General features: G+C 42.3%; 1 protein-coding gene across 4 annotated transcripts in view; it reads right to left on the bottom strand.

Moving 5' to 3' along the window:
- lsamp (limbic system associated membrane protein) overlaps positions 1–20,777 on the bottom strand; it is a 605,659-nt gene that overhangs the window by 182,286 nt on the left and 402,596 nt on the right. The gene's annotated exons all lie outside the window — the stretch shown is intronic.

Here is a 20,777-nt window from a genome sequence, read left to right as displayed (position 1 = left end):
GTGTACGTGCGAACAGGTGTGTAAGGTTAGTTCCATGAGAGAACAATTTTTATTCCATTTAAAATCACTTTATAAGATCTGCTTCAGCTGGTTATGTCCTCTTGTGTACCACACAGCTAACCTTAATTTCAGCATCATACTGTTTCAATTTGGTAGCAGGGATTGAAAGGGCTTTTTCATCTGCAGATAGTCTCAGATGGTCGTCTCACAGAAACACCACCTTTCTCAGCCAGTCAAGGTTTTAGCAGAAATTAGACCAGAATGAAAAGATCTTAGAGAGAACCTGCTGCACTTTGAGGTGTGTGGACCACGGTATAAGTTGTTGCACACTGGGATTTCAGAAATGCTCTTTCAGCAAAGAGATGAAAAGTGTTTCAGGGGAAAATTGAAACATTTCAGTTCAGATGGGATTTTTTCTCACGTCAAATGGGATCAATTATTTTCCAGGATCACTTTAATTTACACTCAAAACCATCTAAAACGCTCAGATCTGCCCCTCCGTATTTCGGCTCATGTCTTTCTTTCTATGCTTGATTTCTATCAGAGAATGTCCCAGCTGGGTGGGAGTTGTTTGTATTCCCCCTACAGAATGTGTGTTTGGTTCTGTCATCGATTGTTTGTGGCATTTTGCTCAACAGTCCGAAAGAGACGAGAAGTGTTCAAATTGCACATTTCATTCAACATGGAACGATGAGGCCGAGCATCTGAAGGCAACACCACCAGCACAAAGGCACACAAACACATGCGATCCCAATCAATCTGTCTGACAACCTCTACTAGGCATTATTGGACAGAGAAAAAAAGGAGAAGAAAATCAATAAGCCAGTGGCCACCCTGAAATAGTTGCTGCTGTACAGTCACATGTTGTTTCCACATGTGCGCCGAAACAATGAAGAAAAGAAATAGAAGAAAATACATGTAATGATGTTGGAAAGTCCAGAGGCGCTTGGCATTACACATTCACAAGAGCATCTTGTGTGATAATGATTTTTGGGTCACCCACTAAATTTGCGAGAAATGCAATTGCATGATTTTGAATATCTGGAAATATGGCTCAAAAATAGATGGAGATGAGCCTTCCTTCACGCAGCAGAGCAAAGAGGCTTGAATGAAAAGTGAATGGGGGTGTGGAGCAAGCAATTACCGCGTGAGGTCCCCTTGAGGCTAAACGCCCACTTGAAGATGTTTTGTCTGAAGCCATGTCCCATTGGTAGAGAGTAATATCCACGATAATGCCAGAACAGTGGGCACAGGATTGAAGGACATGGGACATCACAATTCAAGATTCTTAATTTTTTTTGTAGATATACAGTGACATTTGACATTGTTGGACAGCAGAATGTTTTAGGGGAAATGATATAATCACACAGTGTTCTAAACAAATCTGTGAGTTGCAGAACTGTGTGAACCATAAGGTTAATTCAAAGGTGAAATGAGACTCAGGTGTTATTATTTAAAGGGATGGCAAGTGTTACCCCCCATCGTGGAGCTGTATCAAGGGCAAACAAGAGATTCATTCGAATCTTCAGGATACCGAAGAACAATGGTGTTTTGTTTGCTGAAGAGAAGATAACACTGCATTTCCACATAAGACCCACATAACAAATGCAGTTGTAAATAGAAAAGTCTTATAAATTGAACCTGATGAAGGTTGCAAATTTGTGAGAAGAAAGAGTTGACGCAGACCTACAGCTGTCTGTAGTTTGTTCCACATATACGGTGCATAAAACAAAGAGCAGCTTCTCCGTGTTTAGTTCTCACTCTGGGAATAGAAAAAAAACCTGTTCCTGAGGACCTGAGATATCTTGAAGGTTCTTAAATCTGAGATGGAGTTTGGCCTCAAACCCTTTCAAGCATGACAAACCAACAGCAGTATATTAAAATGAATTCTGATAGCCAGTGTAGTAACATCAGGATTGGAGTGAACCATTTTTCCGGTCTTAGCGAGGACCCTAGCAGCAGCATTCTGATTCAGATGGATTCCTGTCTGACTGATCTTTTACTCAGACCAGTAAGTACTGTTGCAGTAATCAAGTCTATTGAAGATAAATGCATGGAAAAGATTCCTAAATCACTCTGACCCATTAGTTCTTTGATCTTGGAAATATGACTTGATATGGCTGTTGAAGTTCGGGTCCGAGTGCACAATAACACCCAGATTTCTGGCATGGGGAGAGCCAGAAGCACACTCAAGGCTGGACCACTTCGCCTCTGTTACTACCTTCCTTGCTGGCTCAGAGGCATATTGGTGGCAGATGAACTTTGACCCCCATTCTGCCATGCAACAAAGGCACATCGGTCGATAGGCATATGTGAAAGAGTCTACTAATGCATCAATAAATTCTGGAAACCATTTACCAGGAAATGACCCTGTGATGGACTGGCAATTCGTCCAGGGTGTACCCCGTATCCGAGCTGCCATTCCAGCCTCCCGGATTCGTCGCAATCGTGTACTGGATTAAGCAGGTATAGAAATTGGACGGATTTACAAGCAAATTTTAAAATCAGACATCATAAATTTTGTCCATGGACTAATTTCAAACAACCTATCATCCAGCAGGACAACACTCTACAGCACATAAGTTGTATTTTAAGAAGTTAAAACCAATTAAATAATATTTCCACAATGGTAATAACTCAAAAATCCTGACCTTAATTCAAAAGACGTAATGTGGAAGAACCTGAAGCGAGCAGCTCACGTGAAGAAACCCACCAACATCCATGGTTTGAAGCCATTCTGTACCGCGGAATGAGTTCCATTCCTCAGCTCTGTATATTCCTGCATGCTGGTAAACCTGGTCTGTCTCACCAGAAAAAGCCCAGTATGTATTTGCCCAAATGTTAAAAACACAATCCAGGGTTAGTAATTGTGAGGTTTCAAATTATGGTCCGGTTTTTTTAGTGCAGGGCTGCATCACGCTATGTGAAGGGAAGCGCAACCAGTGAGAATTAAACCACGTCGTCGTGGAATAACGTAGAATACCACGATTGTGTATTTTGTACAATGTTAACCTAACCATGTACATTAATTAGCAGCTGGGAACAAAGAAAATAACAATTAAGCTGAAAGGACAGGGGAAAATATTGAGCAAGGTGGTATCTAAACATGCAATCTTTCGCTTGAAATAAATAATGCCATATGCCCAGCCCCTCCTGGATCCTTAGGAGGCCCTTTTTGTACTCGTCAACAGTTTCTGTCTTCGACAGGAAACGTCATCATTAGCGTGACAGAAGCAGTTTCACAGTAGGAACATAGCAATCGCACATTACTTGAAGCTTCATATTGAAATTGCAATGTCTTATGATGATATTGTGATGTTTTCACCACCTGTCAGGAGATTGCATGTAATCCAAAGTTACTATCCAGTTGCATTATCCTGAATATCCTGAACCTAGAAGTGCGCACGTCTATGCTTAGAGATCTATACACAATTTTTTTGGGGGGTGCTCGGTGGTCAAGCGGTAAGAGCACGTACCACATTGGCGGTGCCAATTGCAGGTTGGAATTCTGACCGTGCTGGTCGTTCCCCAGTCTTTCTTTCTCTCAACTGTCCTGTCCATTAAAGGCAAAAATACCCCAGATGCTCCCACCAGAAAAACAATACACAAACTTGGATCATATTACCCGGTCAATTAGCAAATACAAGATATCCGTCTTCCTTTCTGTACTCTCTTTATCTACTTAGTTTGATGCAGATTTAGAAGAGTTCCATTCAATATTGTAGAACTGTGAAAGACAGTTTATCCACTATCATCAGGTGTGTGTTGTCTATGTTTTAAGTCAACTTTTTTTTTTACAATTTTCCAAGCATGTAAGTAAAAACACGGTCAAAGTTAAATAAAGGCTTTTCGATGTAGATTAAGGACTATGGTTCGTCAGCCATTAACCAAAACTCAAACAAATGTTCTTCCTGTCTCCATGAGGAGTACCGTAATGTCACTCTAATGATCACACTTTAAACAGGCAATGCATGTGAGTAAAGACAGATTGCTTACACTTTACGGAGCTTTGTGACTGGCAAGATGTATGCAAAATGAAAATGAGTCAATCAGGTAATGGTTCAGTAAAATTAATTGTTCATCAAACAAATATGAACTGATTAATTAGATACCGTATAATTCCCCATAATGAATGGATTAATGCTCTACCCAACTCTATGTAATTACTTTTCCGTACATGGATATTATGATATTATACTATGAAGTAACTGCGTCACATCCTGTGAAAAAATAAGTGTTTTCACTTGCATGGCAAGAAGTTTAAATAGTCAATTTGTTGTTGAAGGTGTTTTAGGACCAGTGTGTTATCACAATGAATCAAAGTGATAGAAGGCAAGAGATGAGGATGAGGTTTGGGGGGGCAGCGAGGAGGGTTGGTGGGGGGGGGGGTCAACCCTGGATGAGCATAACAAGAAGCAGCATCTTAAAGGTCATGACTGGACCTTGGGATTGGTTTTCCCACACACTCCTCTTCCCGTCTCTTCCTCCTTCTCTTCTCCTCAGTATGTGCCGCATCCTCCCCATACTGATCTTCTTAAGCCAATATTGGAAGTTGGAACGCATTAATGTTGGAAAGAAGAGTGAGGAGGTGAGTGAATTGGACACTGCAGGACACACACATTCTTAGCCGTGCACAGTAAACTGCACACTGTTTTGGTTGTTAGACTGTGTGAAAGCAAGCAGGGAGCAACCGATACAAGACTTTGCATTATTATCGCTACTGTGTCTCAACGCAGGGGCTCTAAACGGATTATGTTTGTGCGTGTTTTGTCCTGGCAGTGAGGAGGATGGTTGGTGAATATAAAGGAAGATTGTGAGGACATCAAGAAGTTTGTGGACGCATGCAACATTATAAATCTCTCCACTATAGGTAGGGAAGATAAGTGTAGAGGTTTAAGATGAGGAGTGAGCAATAGAGAGACATGAGGATTTGCAGATTGAGTCCACAAGGATCTGAGAGGTCGAGAGAAGTGACAGGAAAAAATAAGAAGGGAGAGCATGAAGGCATGTCCATTCCAACCGGCTTATCTGTTAGCTTCTCCCAGAAGAGGCAGGGAAAGGAGAGGAGAGGAGGAGGAAGAGTAAAGAGAGATGGAGGACGTGTGAGGAAAAAAAGCAAAACAAAGGCAGAGTCGGGCAAATGTGAAAAGAGGTGTTAGAAAGGGAAAACTAAAAATGGATTGTGATTGGAACAAGAGTGCAGGGGGCCTCCATGTGATATATTGGTTTCTAAAGGGTAACGATAACAGTGAAGGACCAAGGCCATGAAAAAGGACAAACGGAAATGTGGCAGTGGAGTTGGTGACTTCATCCAAACGCAACAAGAGGCCGAATGCAAGGAGCTTTAGCCAATTGTGAGGGACATCTGCTTTTCTGACACTTCTATCTCTGTCCTCACCACTGTTTAATAATACATCACCCTGCAGTGATCGATACAGCTACAAAAAAAAGAAAAAGAAATGCACAGGCTCATACCCCTTTTAGATTCTGCACCTTCACCTCACTCTAAGCCCAATGAGAAATGTGAAAAAAATGTGTGGTGGATCATTGGAAGATAAACATTTCTATTATTTCATCCACCGTTCCACCCTCTGTCTTTCAATATCAAAAATCAATCTCTCCCTTTTCAAATGGCGTGCATCGTCCAAATCGCACACAGGGGATGGAGAATGTTTCAGGCAGCTATTTACCAATCCTCATGGCAGTGTCCTCTGCAGCACCTACGCTTGCTTCTTTCCTGCCACACATACGGAGGTCAGAAGGAGAGCAGATTGAAATTCTAATTCTAGTCGTGAAACCATTTCTTGGAGGCGGAACGTTGTTTTGAAATTAGGATTTATCTCGAAGAACGTGTCCTATAGCAACAGATTTCATCTTCCATTACTCGTAGGATGACACCAAACCTAAAAGTTTATCAACGGGATGAATGTATTTGAAAAGAGATACCGTACAGCAAAAAGAAAGCAATTCTAGAGAATTCGGTTATAAAACCATAAATCCTTTAGTAGTGGCATTATTAGAGTTGATTAGATTAGTGTGAATACTAAGCTATGCATAGTTGGAAGGATGATAACAGTAATGTTGGTAAAGTCCTGTAATCTGTGATTGCTTAATGAGACGTGAATGATTTATAATTAACTCGAAACCTGAAGTGAGTATGTGTTAAGAGTTTTTTTTTTCTCACATCAAACGTGATATGAAGATGAAGTATTGACCTCAATATCTTCAGGTTTAGAGATGAAAATGACATCTCCAAGGGACGACCTGCAAACAACTGTTCGCAGTTGTCACAGGTATATTGTGATTTAGAACATACTTTTAAAGATGAGCTGATGGTAGCTACTTTTTGACCAGAATTTATAATTTGACTCGCATATAACACAGGTTTCTAGGACTGCCTTCTTTCATCTTCGTAACATTGTTAAAATTGGACTACTGTAATTCTTTATTATTGGGCTGTCCCACATATTCTCTGAAAAGCCTTCAGTTGATCCAAAATGCTGCAGCCAGAGTTTTGATGAGAACTAACAGGAGATCATATTTCTCCAGTTTTAGCTTCTCTTCATTGGCTCCCTGTTAAATTCAGAATAGAATTTAGGATTCTTCTCCTCACATATAAAGCTCTTAATGACCGAGCTCCATCATATCTTAAAGATCTCATTGTAAGATATTTTCCTAACAGAGCACTTCGTTCCCAAACTGCAGGTTTACTTGAGGTTCCCAGAGTTTCTAAAAGTAGAATGGGAGGCAGAGCCTTCAGTCATCAGGCCCCTCTCTTGTGGAATAAGCTGCCAGTAAATGTCCGGGAAGCAGACACCCTTTCCACTTTTAAGATCAGGCTTAAAACTTTCCTTTTTGTTAAAGCTTATAGTTAGGGATGGCTCAGGTGATCCTGAAACATCCCATAGTTAAGCTGCTATAGGCCCAGACTGCTAGGGGGCCTCATCTGTCACACCTTTCCTCACTTTACTCTCTTTTTCCCCTGTTTAATTTCTCAAATGATATTATGTACATGTGACATTATTGTGGTCATTAACTTGTGTCTCCCTGTTCCAACAGATATCCTTTGAATGGTGTTACAGTGGGTTTTTTCCCCTCTTTTCTGTCTTCTCAAACCCCAGCTGGTGGAGGCGGATGGCCACCCTTTCTGAGTCTGGTTCTGCCAGAGGTTTCTTCCTGTTAAAAGGGAGTCGTTCCTTTCCACAGTCGCCCCAGGCACGCTCAGGACGGGAGATTGGACCGAAAACAAGTTTCAGTGCAATCTGTTGGTTTCCTTAGCTAGGAAATTCATTTTGAATTGGCTCTATATGAATGAATTGGATTATTTTGTAAATAATTATGATTACAATGAATTGAATTCCAATTGGCTTGAATTGGACTTTATTATTTAAGTGCCTTGAGAGGACATTTGTTGTATTTGGCGCTATATAAATAAAACTGAATTGAATTGAATTGAATTGAATTGGACAGCTGACAGGCACAATATTGATGTTTTGAGAGGTCTAATTAAGGAATTTGAAGGCAGATTTGATTCTCTCAAGTTTTTGGTCCTTCAACTTTATCCAAGAGACGTCACTCGTCAGGCTTCTCCAAATCCCGAGACGGTTCTCCAGATGGTCCTCCTGGTGTCAAACGTCCTCGTCTCTTAGACTCAGGACCCGTCCGTAGTCCCCCGAATAATTCATATCGCTCTCCTGGCAGCGCCGCTGACACACCCCCCGCTCCCTTCTCCACACAGCTGAGCGGCAGCGAACTCACTTCCTCCAGAAATGCTAATGTGGCTAGATCAGCTAGCCCGGTGAATCGCCAGCTCCCACCGAAACTCTCCGTGTACGGCGACACTAGCAACAACAACCCCGACATTCTGGTTCTAGGGGATTCCATTGTAAGATTCGTGGACCTCCCTGGTGCCTTAACCTACTGCCTCTCTGGTGGCAAAGTTGCGGACTTTATTGAACTCACACCAACTTTGATAGATCTTCACCCCTCTGCACATACCATCATACTGCATTGTGGGACAAATGACGTCATGTCCCGGCAGTCAATCAAACTCCAGTACGAGATTGAATCTCTCGCAGTAACTATTGAGAGCCTGGGTAAACACTGCCTTTTTTCTGGTCCCATTCCCACCGCATCTAACAAACCTGAGCGCTTTAGCCGCCTTTTTAGCCTCCATGAATGGTTGAAATCCTTCTGTATAGCAACAGGCTATGGTTTTATCAGCAACTTTGATGCGTTTTGGATAAGACATAACCTGTACAAATCTGATAGCCTGCATCTTAACTCAAAAGGGATCAAGATGCTGACATCTAATTTCATAAACTATATTGCATTTAACTCTGTCTGACCAACAGCTCAGCATGACCCAATTGTCAGCCTATTACCCAATCTTAACAGAGAGGGTCCTGCTGACCATCATGTGTCTATCCAAGGAAATATATATTGCTCTCTACCTGCTCCCTCAAACTGTTTACTGTTTACTTCTCAAACTCCATCTCTTGGTCAACAAAGTGCTGCTCCCGACATCAGCTCCCCCCACTGGTCTCAGCCGACAATGACTCTCTCCCCAGTTTCTTTTCCTATTCAGACAATAATAAATCAAAGGGCTTTCCGTTCACGTCCCGTTGTCCGTGAGGGCTCTGACCCGCGATGGCTCCGCCCCCCTTGCCCAGGCTGTCGTTACAAACGGGGCTGCCCCTCTTAAGATGGCGCTGCTAAATGCCCGCTCTATTGCAAACAAAACCTTTGTACTGAATGATCTTTTTACCTCAAAAACCTTGGACTTTCTGTTTCTAACTGAGACTTGGCAGAGGCCTATGTATCAGGCCCATCTTATTGAACTATGCCCTCCTGATTATACGTTTATCTGCACTCCTAGGCCTTTGGGCAGGGGAGGAGGTCTTGTTGCAGTCTTTAAGAACTGCTTTCAGAGTTGGAGGGTTAGCACTGGTGTTTTCCCCACCTTCGAACTCCAGATAACTAAAGTCGGCCGCTTAAACCCTTTTTATTGCGTATTGATTTACCGTCCCCCCGGGTCAAATAGTTCTTTTATATCTGATTTCAGTGATTTTTTATCCTCCATCATAAGGCTGGACAGAGTTATTATGCTAGGTGATTTTAATATTCATGTTGATGATGCCTCCTGTAACTTTGCTGCTGACTTTCTTAATGTCACAGGATCTTTTAATTTTATTCAACACATGTCCGGTGCCACACATACAAAGGGGCACATGCTGGATCTCGTTTTTACGCATGGTCTAAACATTGACTCCATTTGTTCTGAGGAGATGCCCATCACTGATCACAACTGTCTATTTTTTAACTTATTTTTTGACATTGCTTGTCTGCCAACGAAACGCTTAACTCACTCCCGCATCTTAAATCATCTCTCTGCTGGAAAATTTTCAGCAGCATTTGAACCAAATACAGTGTTGCCTCATGATGCACATGTAGATTGCTTAGTTCAGTCCTTCAACTCACACTGCCTATCTGTGCTAGACTCTGTGGCCCCTATAAAATCTCGGCTCAGCTCCTCTGTCAAATCATCCCCCTGGTTAAACGATTCTATTCATTGTTTTCGGCGTAAATGTCGGAAGGCGGAGCGTCAATGGAAATCCACTGGCCTCCAAGCACATCGGCTCCTTTACAAAGATCTTCTAACTGAACTAAACAACAGGATCAAAGATGCGAGGGCTTCATACTTTGCCAATCTCATTGCAACTAGTAAACGCAATCCTAAAGTCCTATTTGACACCATTAACAACATTGACTCTCCTGCACCTCCTGATTTGCCTATTCTGTCAAATGAGGACTGCAATCGTTTCCTCTCCTTTTTTGTAGACAAAATAAAAAATATCAGGGATAGCATTATACCCTCCTCCGACCCCCTCTCCAGCCATCAATTTGGGCCATCGATTCTGGATGCCTTCACCCCGATTTCCCTGCAAGACCTCACTGATTTAGTCGGCAGCCTTAACTCCTCAACCAGTTCAGTTGATATCATACCTACATCTGTCCTCAAAAATACTCTTGAAGCTATTGGTCCAAGCCTAGTCACCATCATAAACAATTCCCTGTTATCAGGCTGTGTCCCAACTTACTTTAAACACGCAGTTGTCCAACCACTTCTGAAGAAAGCAAACCTTGATCCATCTGCTCCAAATAACTACAGGCCTATATCAAAACTGCCGTTCATTTAAAAAATTTTAGAGAAAGTTGCCAATCAGCTCACTGCAGTTCTGTCTGCCCATAACATTTTAGATAAATTTCAGTCTGGTTTCCGTCAGATGCATTCTACAGAAACAGCGCTTCTCAGAGTCACAAATGATTTACTGATGTCCTCTGATGTAGGTGAATGCTCTGTTCTGGTTTTGTTGGACCTTAGTGCAGTGTTCGACACTGTCGATCATAAAATTCTGATTGATAGGCTTGGACGGTGGGTTGGGGTCTCTGGGGCTGCCCTACAGTGGTTTTCCTCCTATCTCTCTGATAGGAATTTCTCTGTATCTGTTGGGCCTTTCACGTCAGAAAATACTCCTCTTTCCTGTGGCGTACCCCAAGGGTCTGTCTTGGGTCCATTGTTATTTGCTCTATACATGCTTCCATTAGGGCACATTATAAATAAATTCAGTGGTGTATCTTATCATTGCTATGCTGATGACATTCAGTTATATATCTCCTGCAATCCAGAAAACCAATCCAACTTTGCTGTTTTACAAGACTGTTTGGGTGCCATTAGTGAGTGGTTGGCAAATAACTTCCTCCAGCTGAACACTGAAAAAACAGAGGTTCTAATTATTGCACCTGAGAACTCAGCCCCCAAAATTGCCCAGAGTAATGGGTTTGTTTCATCAGCTGCTCAGTCAAAGCTAAAAAACCTTGGGGTTACCTTCGACCGAAGCATGCGCTTTGAGGAGCACATAAAATCACTAGCACGAAATTGTTCCTTCCAGCTCAGAAATATAGCAAAACTCAGGTCCATTGTGTCCCGGCCTGAGCTGGAGATGATTATTCATGCATTTGTGTCTAGATTATTGTAATTCACTTTTCACATGTCTCAACATATCATCTCTGAACCGTCTACAAATTATTCAAAACACTGCAGCCAGGTTACTGACTAGATCCAACAGGATTACTCACATCACACCCATTCTACTTTCCTTACACTGGCTGCCTATAAGGTTCAGGATCCAGTTTAAAATTCTTCTTATCACATACAAAGCCCTTAATCATCAGACACCCGGTTACATCTGTGACCTGATCCAACCCTATTACACAAACAGGTCTCTTAGGTCCTCAGACCAGAGCTTATTGACTGTCCCCCGCTCTTGTCTAAAGACAAAGGGTGATCGTGCCTTTGAGGTAGTGGCTCCAACTCTTTGGAACTCTCTTCCCCTATGTCTACGGTCTGCAACTTCTTTAGACATTTTCAAAAAGAATCTGAAGACCCACCTATTTAAAATAGCTTTTATCTGTTCTTAAAGTGCCCATCTGCTCTGTAGCCTCGTGCTTTTCTGCTATTACTGTGTTTTCTTATGTGTGTATATGATTTGTATATGAAATGTTGACTTGCATCGTATTGTGAAGCACTTTGTGAATTTTATTTTCTGTGAAAGGTGCTATACAAATAAATTTATTATTATTATTATTATTATTATTATTATTATTCACTTGGCGTCAGGAAATGCAAGCAACACAACACTTGGTAACATCCTTCAGATAATGAGGCGAGATTGTCTGTTGACGGGGACTGCACTGTAATGGATGCGTTTAAAGCAAGCAGGAAAACACACACATCTGCGTGTGAAGACAAGCGATGCAGATAGTTACCCCAACATTCAGAAGCCCCTTCTTTTGTCCCTTACTCTGCCCTTGAGCAGTGCTGCATGTTAGAGGGGATTTTCACGTCTCAACAAAACAAAAAGCAAGCGCAGATCATGTCTGTCAGACTCTCATCCCTGATGCACATCGGCCAGCTGTTGACTTTTTGGATGTTGTTATTAGTGAGACTGACAAGTGTGTGGAGAAAAATTACACATGAATGTGCCCACCGATTACTTCTCTGTATTCACAACTCGAGAAGTGATTTAGGCCCATGAAACAACAACTCCAATAAGCAACAGGGCCACAGCCAGGGCTTAATTTGAGGGGGAGCAAGCCGGAGCGCGCTCCGGAACCTCGGACGTTGGCTCCGCCAGCTAAAAAAATCAAATAATTAAACAAATAAATGAGAGTTTGTTCAGTGTCAATGTCTGGTTTTGATATCCGTCTTGCTGGTGATTTCTGTCATGAAACGAGATACTGAAAATATCTATATTATGGAAAAGGAGGGTGCACACTTCCGTTCTATTGGACAGTTAGCCAGAGAGTTTGTAAAGCGGCGGTGGTGTAGTGTTCGTAGCCTACGAGAAAATGCAAAAGAAGCAAGGAAGTTTGTTGATGTTTTTCAAACGACCCAAACGACCTAAGCTTGCAAAGGAATTTGTACTCTATCTGAATTTGATGTGACTATTGTTATTATGCCTACAATACATGCCCAGATTATTCTCGGTGTGGCGTACAGGGTTGCTCGAAAGCCCCCCCCCCCAGGCTTTTTTTTTCGCACCGGAGCCACTCATCCTCTAAGCTCCAGGACCTCCCACTTTACAAATTAAGCACTGGCCACAGCTGTGTGGACTTCCAAAGAAACGCAGCCACTGGTAGTAAAGCCGCACAGGTACCCACACAGGGATTTCTTAAAAAAGGGACTTTTATTTGCTCCCAGCTTCAAACTCCACCAGACTCCCTGGCTGTCCAGATAAGAAACGCAGACTCTGACGTAGCCTCATAAAGTTGTTATAGCTTGGACTGCCATCCCCATGTCTCTGTCTGTACTGCACTCCGGGGAGGTCCAAGCCTCTTCTTTGTGTCTCTTCAAATGACACATAGTGTAGGGATGGTGAGTTAGATTAGCACAAACTTTTTACACCACACAACACCTCAGAAAATACGAAGCACTTCAAGTACCACGGTTCTGACTGAGCTCACACACATGCACAACTACAAGCGAGTGCAGAAAAACTAAGAAAAATACCAGCATCCGTCCCCATTCTGTGTTTTGTTCACATGACGGCGAGTGACGACAAAGCTTTCTCACACGGACGTGTGGTCGTAAATGGAAGACGAAAGAGCCCAGCTTTGTCTGAAAACACAAGGTACTCGCCTTGTTACTGTGGTCAAATTTTCGAACGAGGGCTGACCTCTGAAAGCAGACTTTAGCGTTTCATCAGCCGTTCTATTAAATTCTCCAGCTTGACGGGTCTCTCAGTTAGTTGTTCGCTTTGGCCATTACAGGAGAATGCCTGTGGAGCCTGTGTGTGACAATGTTGGCCCTGACTCTATCATCAAGAGTTGGACTGTTGTCAGACGAAAAACTCCCCACAGCGGGGAAAGGTTTCCAACATCTATTTTCTTTTTTCTTATTTTGCTCTGTTCCATCAAAACATTGATGGAGAGTCACTTTAGTACCAGATTCAGTTCTTCATACTGCAGCAATAGTGAATAAGGTTATATAGTATTAAATTAACCTGAATTGATTGAATTAAACTGAACTGAATTAGCCTTTTAAAACCACTTACAACTGGGTAAAGCTTGCCGTACCCTCAGTGAGTCCCAGCCAAAGAAACACAGTCTGTAACCACACGAGGCTACAGCTCTAGTAATTAAAAGTATTACTGTGGCATTAAAGTAGTTTAAAACTGCCGCACCCTAAGAGTCCATTTGTATTATTTAGGGTAGTTAGTGAAGTCTAATGTTCTCTACACTGAACTTGAGCTTGAATAGATTCACAGCCCCAGTCATTTACACAATCCTCTAAAGTGATAACCTCAATTACTGCTTCTAAAGACTCACTCACACACACACACACACACACACAGCTGCAATGTAATGAGTGATGGAATTGAGAGCTAAGAGTTGAGATGATTATAAGAAATTAGAAGATAGAGATGGAGGAGGACACAGAAGCAGGCAGAGAGAAAGGGAGGGAGTTGTCTGTTTGAATTAAAGTGAGGTGGAAGGTCAGAGCGCAGGGGGGGGAAACTGATGATGGCACCGGAGACCTGAACTCAAGCACAACCTCTCTTTCTCTCCCCTTTTCACTTTTTTTTTCTGTCTCTGTGAGAGTGTGTCAATATTTAGCTCTCTCTGTGTCTTCCAAGCGTTTACTTTAATGTGAATTTCGCACTGTATCCAAAATATCCTCTCCTCCTTCCACATCTCACTCTGCAAATGCTCTCACCATTCAGGGGACAAATCGATTGTTCACGTATGGTAAGTGTGAGATGTGCAAGAGATACGTGCCCCCAACCCACAGAGGAGTAGCTCTGTGTCTTTTGGCCACAGTGGTGTATTTATAAAAGTTCCGTTGTGGTGAAGCTAGATAGCAAAGGACCAAAGGCTTAAGATGTGTTTTTTCCCTAAAAGCTTAAACTGACCGTATAAGTAATGGCTTAACTCTTCTTGAGTCATGCTGTCTGAACTGAGACAGTTTAAAACAACATATCATGCCACACTGTGGCTGTCTTCAAAAAGGGAAAAAAACAGTCTGTATTTTATAAGGAAACGTAGGTCCTTCAATGTAAGCCCCAAGATGTGGCATTTCTTCTATAAGTCTGAGGTGGAGATTGCAATCTGCTTTGAAGGCATTTGTTGGGGCAGGAGCAGAACCAGTGACTCAAAGAAACGTAGCAAACTGATAAAGAAGACTGGCTCTGTGCTGCTGACAGCTGTGAAGCTCCTGCAGCTGATGGTGCAAAGAATGCTGCACCCCCGCGACCTAACACAGTCGCAAAGTGTGTTCTGTCAGAGGCTTCTTCAGCTCCGCTCCAACACAGAAGGTTGCAGGGATCAAGAGGTCATTCCTGCCAGCAGCAGCAATAACCATGAACAGTGGCAGCTTGTGATAATTGTTAGGGGAGAAGGTTTTTTGTTTAAAATTTCATTTTCATTTTCATTTTAATTTCAAATAGTCTGGTGTCATTGAAAATACTATGATCAGAAGCGGCTTGCCTTATTAGAGCGATATATGACCCATGTGGATTCCAACTATGTGTGTGTCACATTTTTGGTTTCCGCTGAGATAAAGTGACAGTAAGTCTCACAAAGAGCGGCGCCCACTGGCCAAAAGCGATGGGATTCTTATTCCTCTTGCCTCAATAGATTTCTAATTAGGTGATCTGTTTTTTTGGATTTGGCCGACATTTCGTCCCAGGTTTTTTTTTTTTTAAAACACTGCTTCCCCATTGAGATTATGGAACAGACTAAAAAATATGGAACGGATACTGTTGCTTGATTTTTTTTGTTTTACGCCTGAAACAGACAGCAAATCCCACATCCACTGAAAAGAGACACTTTAATGTTAGGAAATGCTGTTACTTCTGAACTAAAGTGAGTCAATTTATGGTGGGATGGGATATCTAAAACTTGTATTTTGTCAATTTGTCTTCATGTCAGCATGCCAATTAAGAAATGTGACATGATGCCAGGAAGAAGAGGAGGTCGGAAGAAGGGATAAATATCCAGTTTATGCCACATTTTGAATCGAGGCGGCCACATCCTTAACTTTTCACCAGGTGCACCAACACAAACTGACAAATCTTACCATCCCTGCCGTCTTCTCTGCTGAAGAAGCAACACAAAGACAGAGACTGCAGTCCATACTGGGAGCCAAATAGCAGAGCCAAGCAAAATTCCAACAGGTATTGGATAGGTTGCCGCTAAATTTGGAACGGACATTGACTGTATGTCCAGGATGAATGCAGCTGACTATTGATCCTTTAACATGCATCTCTGGCTCATCCGTCGAGGTTGAGATTTCTTCTTTCTCACATTTATAGGTTGGGATGCCATTAAATGCAGCGCAGACATTTCTTGGGATGTCTTGTTAAGGATCAATCCTAAGAAGGTTTTGCTAATCCCAGTACTGTTCCCACAGTGCCATCATCTGACAACAAATTTGTTTTTCTCAAATACTTGATGACTGATTTAGCATCCCAACATTATCAATAACCTCGAAGTAAAACTGTTCTTAAAATACAAACTGACAGAGAGCTCAGGAAGAAAACAAACAAAAGAAATAAAAATCAGTAAACAGGCACATTACTTGTTGTGTGTGGTGTACTTGAAAATGTGATCGTGGCGTGAGTGCGTTGAGGCCATAGGCCCTCACCCGCATGTCCATCCAGGGCCACAGAAGTATGACTCTACTCTCGACCCGTGTTCCTGTTAATAGCTCCTCTGGTACAAAGGCAATGTGATTTTCACAGAAGAAACCAACACGGAGAATCCTGCTTTTAGGTACGTGCCCTCGGTCTAAAGGTTAAACTGTCTGCCTGCTCAAGCATGATGGTGCTTCAGGTAATGGCTACAATGATTTCACTGTAGGACGAAGGTTGCTGTGAGGCGGCTCTGTAAGAGTCCTCTGAGCAACAGCAACAATCAGACAACAAGTCTGTGTGTTTAAATGTGTATGTTACTGCTCATTTCTTCTACCTGATTTGACACAATGCGGCAGCAAACACACTCTTAGCGCATTTATCATTTAATATTTGTGGTGCAACAAATGATGAAAGCAAAAATACTAAATTAAATAAACCCCACAGATAGTAGCGTAAACATATCAGCTATCTGGAACCATGAGAAGAGAATAATTATCTGCTAAGGCTGTGTAATCTACCATCTGTTTTGTGTTATTTGAGCCTTTTTTATTTGTGATAACCAGCATGACTTTAAATATATTCTAGTATCAAGTGAGAATGCAGAAAATAAACCAAGTTTGGACAACGACTGCATGCTCGCTGTCCACTTGTGTACATAGATGGGATGTGAAAGTGAGTAAATGAAGTGGTGCAAATATAGGCTACCATCCACAAAACATAGCGTCCAAAACCAATAGAACCACTGATGACAACGCTGTATAGCTCCAGTTTATCATAGGAATCCATATCACGTAGCACCGTGTGAGCTTTGCCGTGGGAATGCCTGCGTCACAGGCCCAAAAATCTTCAAGATCCAACCACTTGTATTACTTTATCTTCATATTCCACTCAGCCTCTCCACATGCAGCTGTAACCTTCAGCACTCTTACATCCGTCAGTACACTGCTATTTCAGCTCCCAGTAACACGGCCACGTCTACCTTCTACCATCTAGTTTCTGTGGTTTCTCCGTCTTAACACTTGTCACTTTTGGCATAATCTCTTTAGAGTGCTTATATTTTTAGCACACTGTGTTTATGCACTGAAAAACATAGATAAAGATCCTTGTTAGGAAAACCTACTCTGAAGAAGGTCACCGGCTCATTTACGCGGGGGCCTCTTGAAGACACATCATAGGTGAGCGTCAATATCTCCTGTGACAGTTGGAGCAATTACAGTTCTTTGGGTGCTACAAATAGGTTTCAAACCTGATTATAAATGGGTGCTGAAGCTTTTGCATTCCTGTTGGTTTTACTCTAGCATAGTATAAAAGCTGGGCTCACCATCCAAAGCATCAAATCAAACCTACTCTCCCCTAAACTTGATATGAGCTACGCTAGCTTCAAGCCATGTCAACAAATCAAAGCTTTAGCCAGTGGACGGTCTAAGTTTGTTTTCAATGACTTGTATGGCCCATCTTCTTGTAGCTGTAAAAGTTAGCTTGCATCACTTGAATGCTTTTGAATGCTATGAGTGAAATCGTTATTTGTAAGTGAAAGTTCTCACTGTGCCAAATTCATTGCACACACACACACACACACGCACAAATGCTCACACACATTCTTATGGTCCTCGAAGGGGTTTTCTTCAGGTGATTCACATTCAAGAACGCTATTCTCTGATTTAGACTTAGCAAATGTGTGCCGATCAAGTTAAACACCGACACGGAGTAAAGCAGAGATACACACACACACACACACTTTATGTCAAGTTGCTAGGAAGAACTTGGCTGACATATGTAATGAGGAGAGAAGAGTCACAGTGGATGCACAACCTTGTCGAGCCAGCCCTCCCTAGAGTGGTATGACCCACATATCACCTGGCCACAAATCCAGAAAGCATTGTTCTGTTGCCTTAATAATATGTTTCCATCCTCCGCTTCCTATTTTTTTCACACTCCCTCCTTCTGTCTTCTTTTTTCTATTTCCACATGAAATAAAAATCGTGTGTACTTACTTCTTCAGTCTGCTCCATTTTTCCTCACAGTCTCTATGTCTGTGGCCCGCTGCACCCAGAAACCCACCCCACGTGCGCCTCTGTCCCACCTGCACCGCGTCCCTCCCCTTGTACTGAATAAATGTTTGCAGGGTTAAATTGGAACAAACAATTAATTCATTCCAGAGTGCACGGACCTCCGTGGGGTAATGGTGGAGGGGTGCAACTACTCCCTATCAATGCCTTAAGGGGCAGGGAAGCAGCAAGCTGACAGCTCAATCAATTTAAATCACAAGGCAGTGACTAATACTTAAACGGAAATGTGTGTGTTTGTGAGGCACATACACTGGGAAAAAAAAAATGCTCAAGTAGATATTAAAAATGTGCATTAATATTATGCAAAACACTCTTGTGAGAAGGATAATGAGAAAAATATGGCATTTGTGTTTGTACACGTACACACCCTCACACACACAAACACACGCATACAGACAGACAGACTGACACACACTAACTAAGAGGTGGATTTATTTTGCAAGGGGTAATAAATACACCCCTTAGGCTGCTTCTCCCGTCACCAGAAACGGTATATCTCTGGCTGTTTGACAGTGGATCAAACTCTAGCCCATTAGGAACACCTTTGGCCACCAGTGTCTGGTGTGTGTGTGTGTGTGTGTGTGTGTGTGTGTGTGTGTGTGTGTGTGTGTGTGTGTGTGTGTGTGCGTGAAAGAGGAGTGTGAGAGAACTTGAGAGACACAAACAGATATAGTCACAGAAAGAGAGAGCTCACGGTTCAGCCTTCAGCCAATGCAGTCTAAATGGCTCCTTGGGGAATCACAAAAGCGGAACAATCGATTTCAACAATGGATGGCTTAAAGAATTTTTAAGAGAAAGACCATAGTGTCCTCTCCTCTCTCCAACTTCAGTTGCTTCATGCTAACTGATTCCCCTCACTTATTAACTGATTCCTTTTGCTAAGAGGATGGTAATGAGAGCGACACCCTTGGAGCTGTAATGACTGCCTCCCATAGTGCTGCTCTATTTGCTGCACTTTGCTCGGACTATAATGATAGAGACAATGATTTGATGATTTCGTGAAATCTTCTAAAGTGGATCATGCTGATGCCCTGTTGTGATTATGTATTGGTACCAAAGTTCATGAGCAGTCTGCAAAAAAAAGAGTTTTTTGGTCTCACATCCACATTCTTATTTGAGTAAACCCGGAGCAGTTGCCTCTTTGCCATGTTGCCATCTGGTATCTGGGTGGAACGCATTGAAGTTTGTCACTTGTGTCAAACTACCGTGTCATAGGGGAAGCACACGTCCTTCCGGACTGAAATGTCAATGTGGCTGATGGTAGTCAGGTTAGTTCGACCATCTGTCACTCTCGCATTTTCTATTTCTTTGACTGTCTCACAAAAAAAAAAGTTTTCACAGGTGAACACATGCAAACTGGATAAGGTTAAAGCTTTCCATCGTTTACCGAAGATGATGCACGTGCACTCGATATCAGGTTGGATAGTTTACACCCTCTTGAAGTTTTCTGCAGGATAAACCGGATATTACAGAAGCCCAGAGTGGACGTGGTACGTATAAACTTTTCTTCGTTTTCTCGAGATAAAAATGGGTACACCTTTACCAGAAATACATATAAACACATATAAACAGGGGCGGACGGAGAAAAAGTGGCCTCGAAAAACCATCTGTAAATTAACTCGTTATCTCGAGAAAACGATCAAAAAAAGGTTTATACGTACCACGTCCACTCTGGGCTTCCATAGAGTATAGCTCATAGATAATAAAGGGCATTCAGATTTCCACCAGGGAAAGACTAGAAAACAAGGATTTGGCCAATAATGCTACAAAGATAACTACAGTAAATTGTTAAGTTTCAGATACATGGAGATAATTCAACTGTCTAAACATGTATTTTGTAACTGTAGACTGAACTATGTACATAAGTTTTAACTAGAATCACTCATGGGTGAGAGCACAGTGGAAAAGGAAGAAATTGCAAGGGAAATGGAAGAAGAAAAGCACCCTGACTGTTGAAAACACATGTGAATTACACAGGTTCAGTCTTAAACCAGAAAGGTCTGGGGATTAGCCTCCCACCATCCCCTCCTTCGCACTTGGAAGTGTTTGTGACCAAGTCGGGCGCTTGCAAAACGTGGAATGGCATTTATGGAGAGAGAGAGGAAGAAAAATATAGCTGTCGTACATTTTTTTGAGCCTTAACTATGAAACGCCCTGTTCCATCATGTGACTGGGTTTGTATTTGACTCACTGGTGATTGAAGCTGTTGGGGCTCTTGTACGTCAAACACATCTAAGGTACCAGGAGCGATGAGAGGCCCCCTACCGCGCATCCTCATGTCACCTGCGTCTCAGCAAACAAAGGCTAGCCCTTGAACAAATCAAGAAGACAACTCCCAACCACCTGCTGGGATGTACAATCTATGCATATGCGAAGACGACACAACTTGTTTGTAGAGACGTGGGGTGGCAGCATGTACGCTATACCGTGGGGGAAACTGGAAGACTGTGTAGAATACCTTTACGTTTAGTATCATGACAGCTGGTGTCTTAAATCAAGACGATCAGCTGGT

Source organism: Odontesthes bonariensis, chromosome 9 (genome assembly GCF_027942865.1).
Source record: "Odontesthes bonariensis isolate fOdoBon6 chromosome 9, fOdoBon6.hap1, whole genome shotgun sequence".
Classification (NCBI taxonomy): domain Eukaryota; kingdom Metazoa; phylum Chordata; class Actinopteri; order Atheriniformes; family Atherinopsidae; genus Odontesthes; species Odontesthes bonariensis.
The sequence above is the reverse complement of the archived record's forward strand: the minus strand, read 5'-3'. Positions and strand labels throughout refer to the sequence as shown.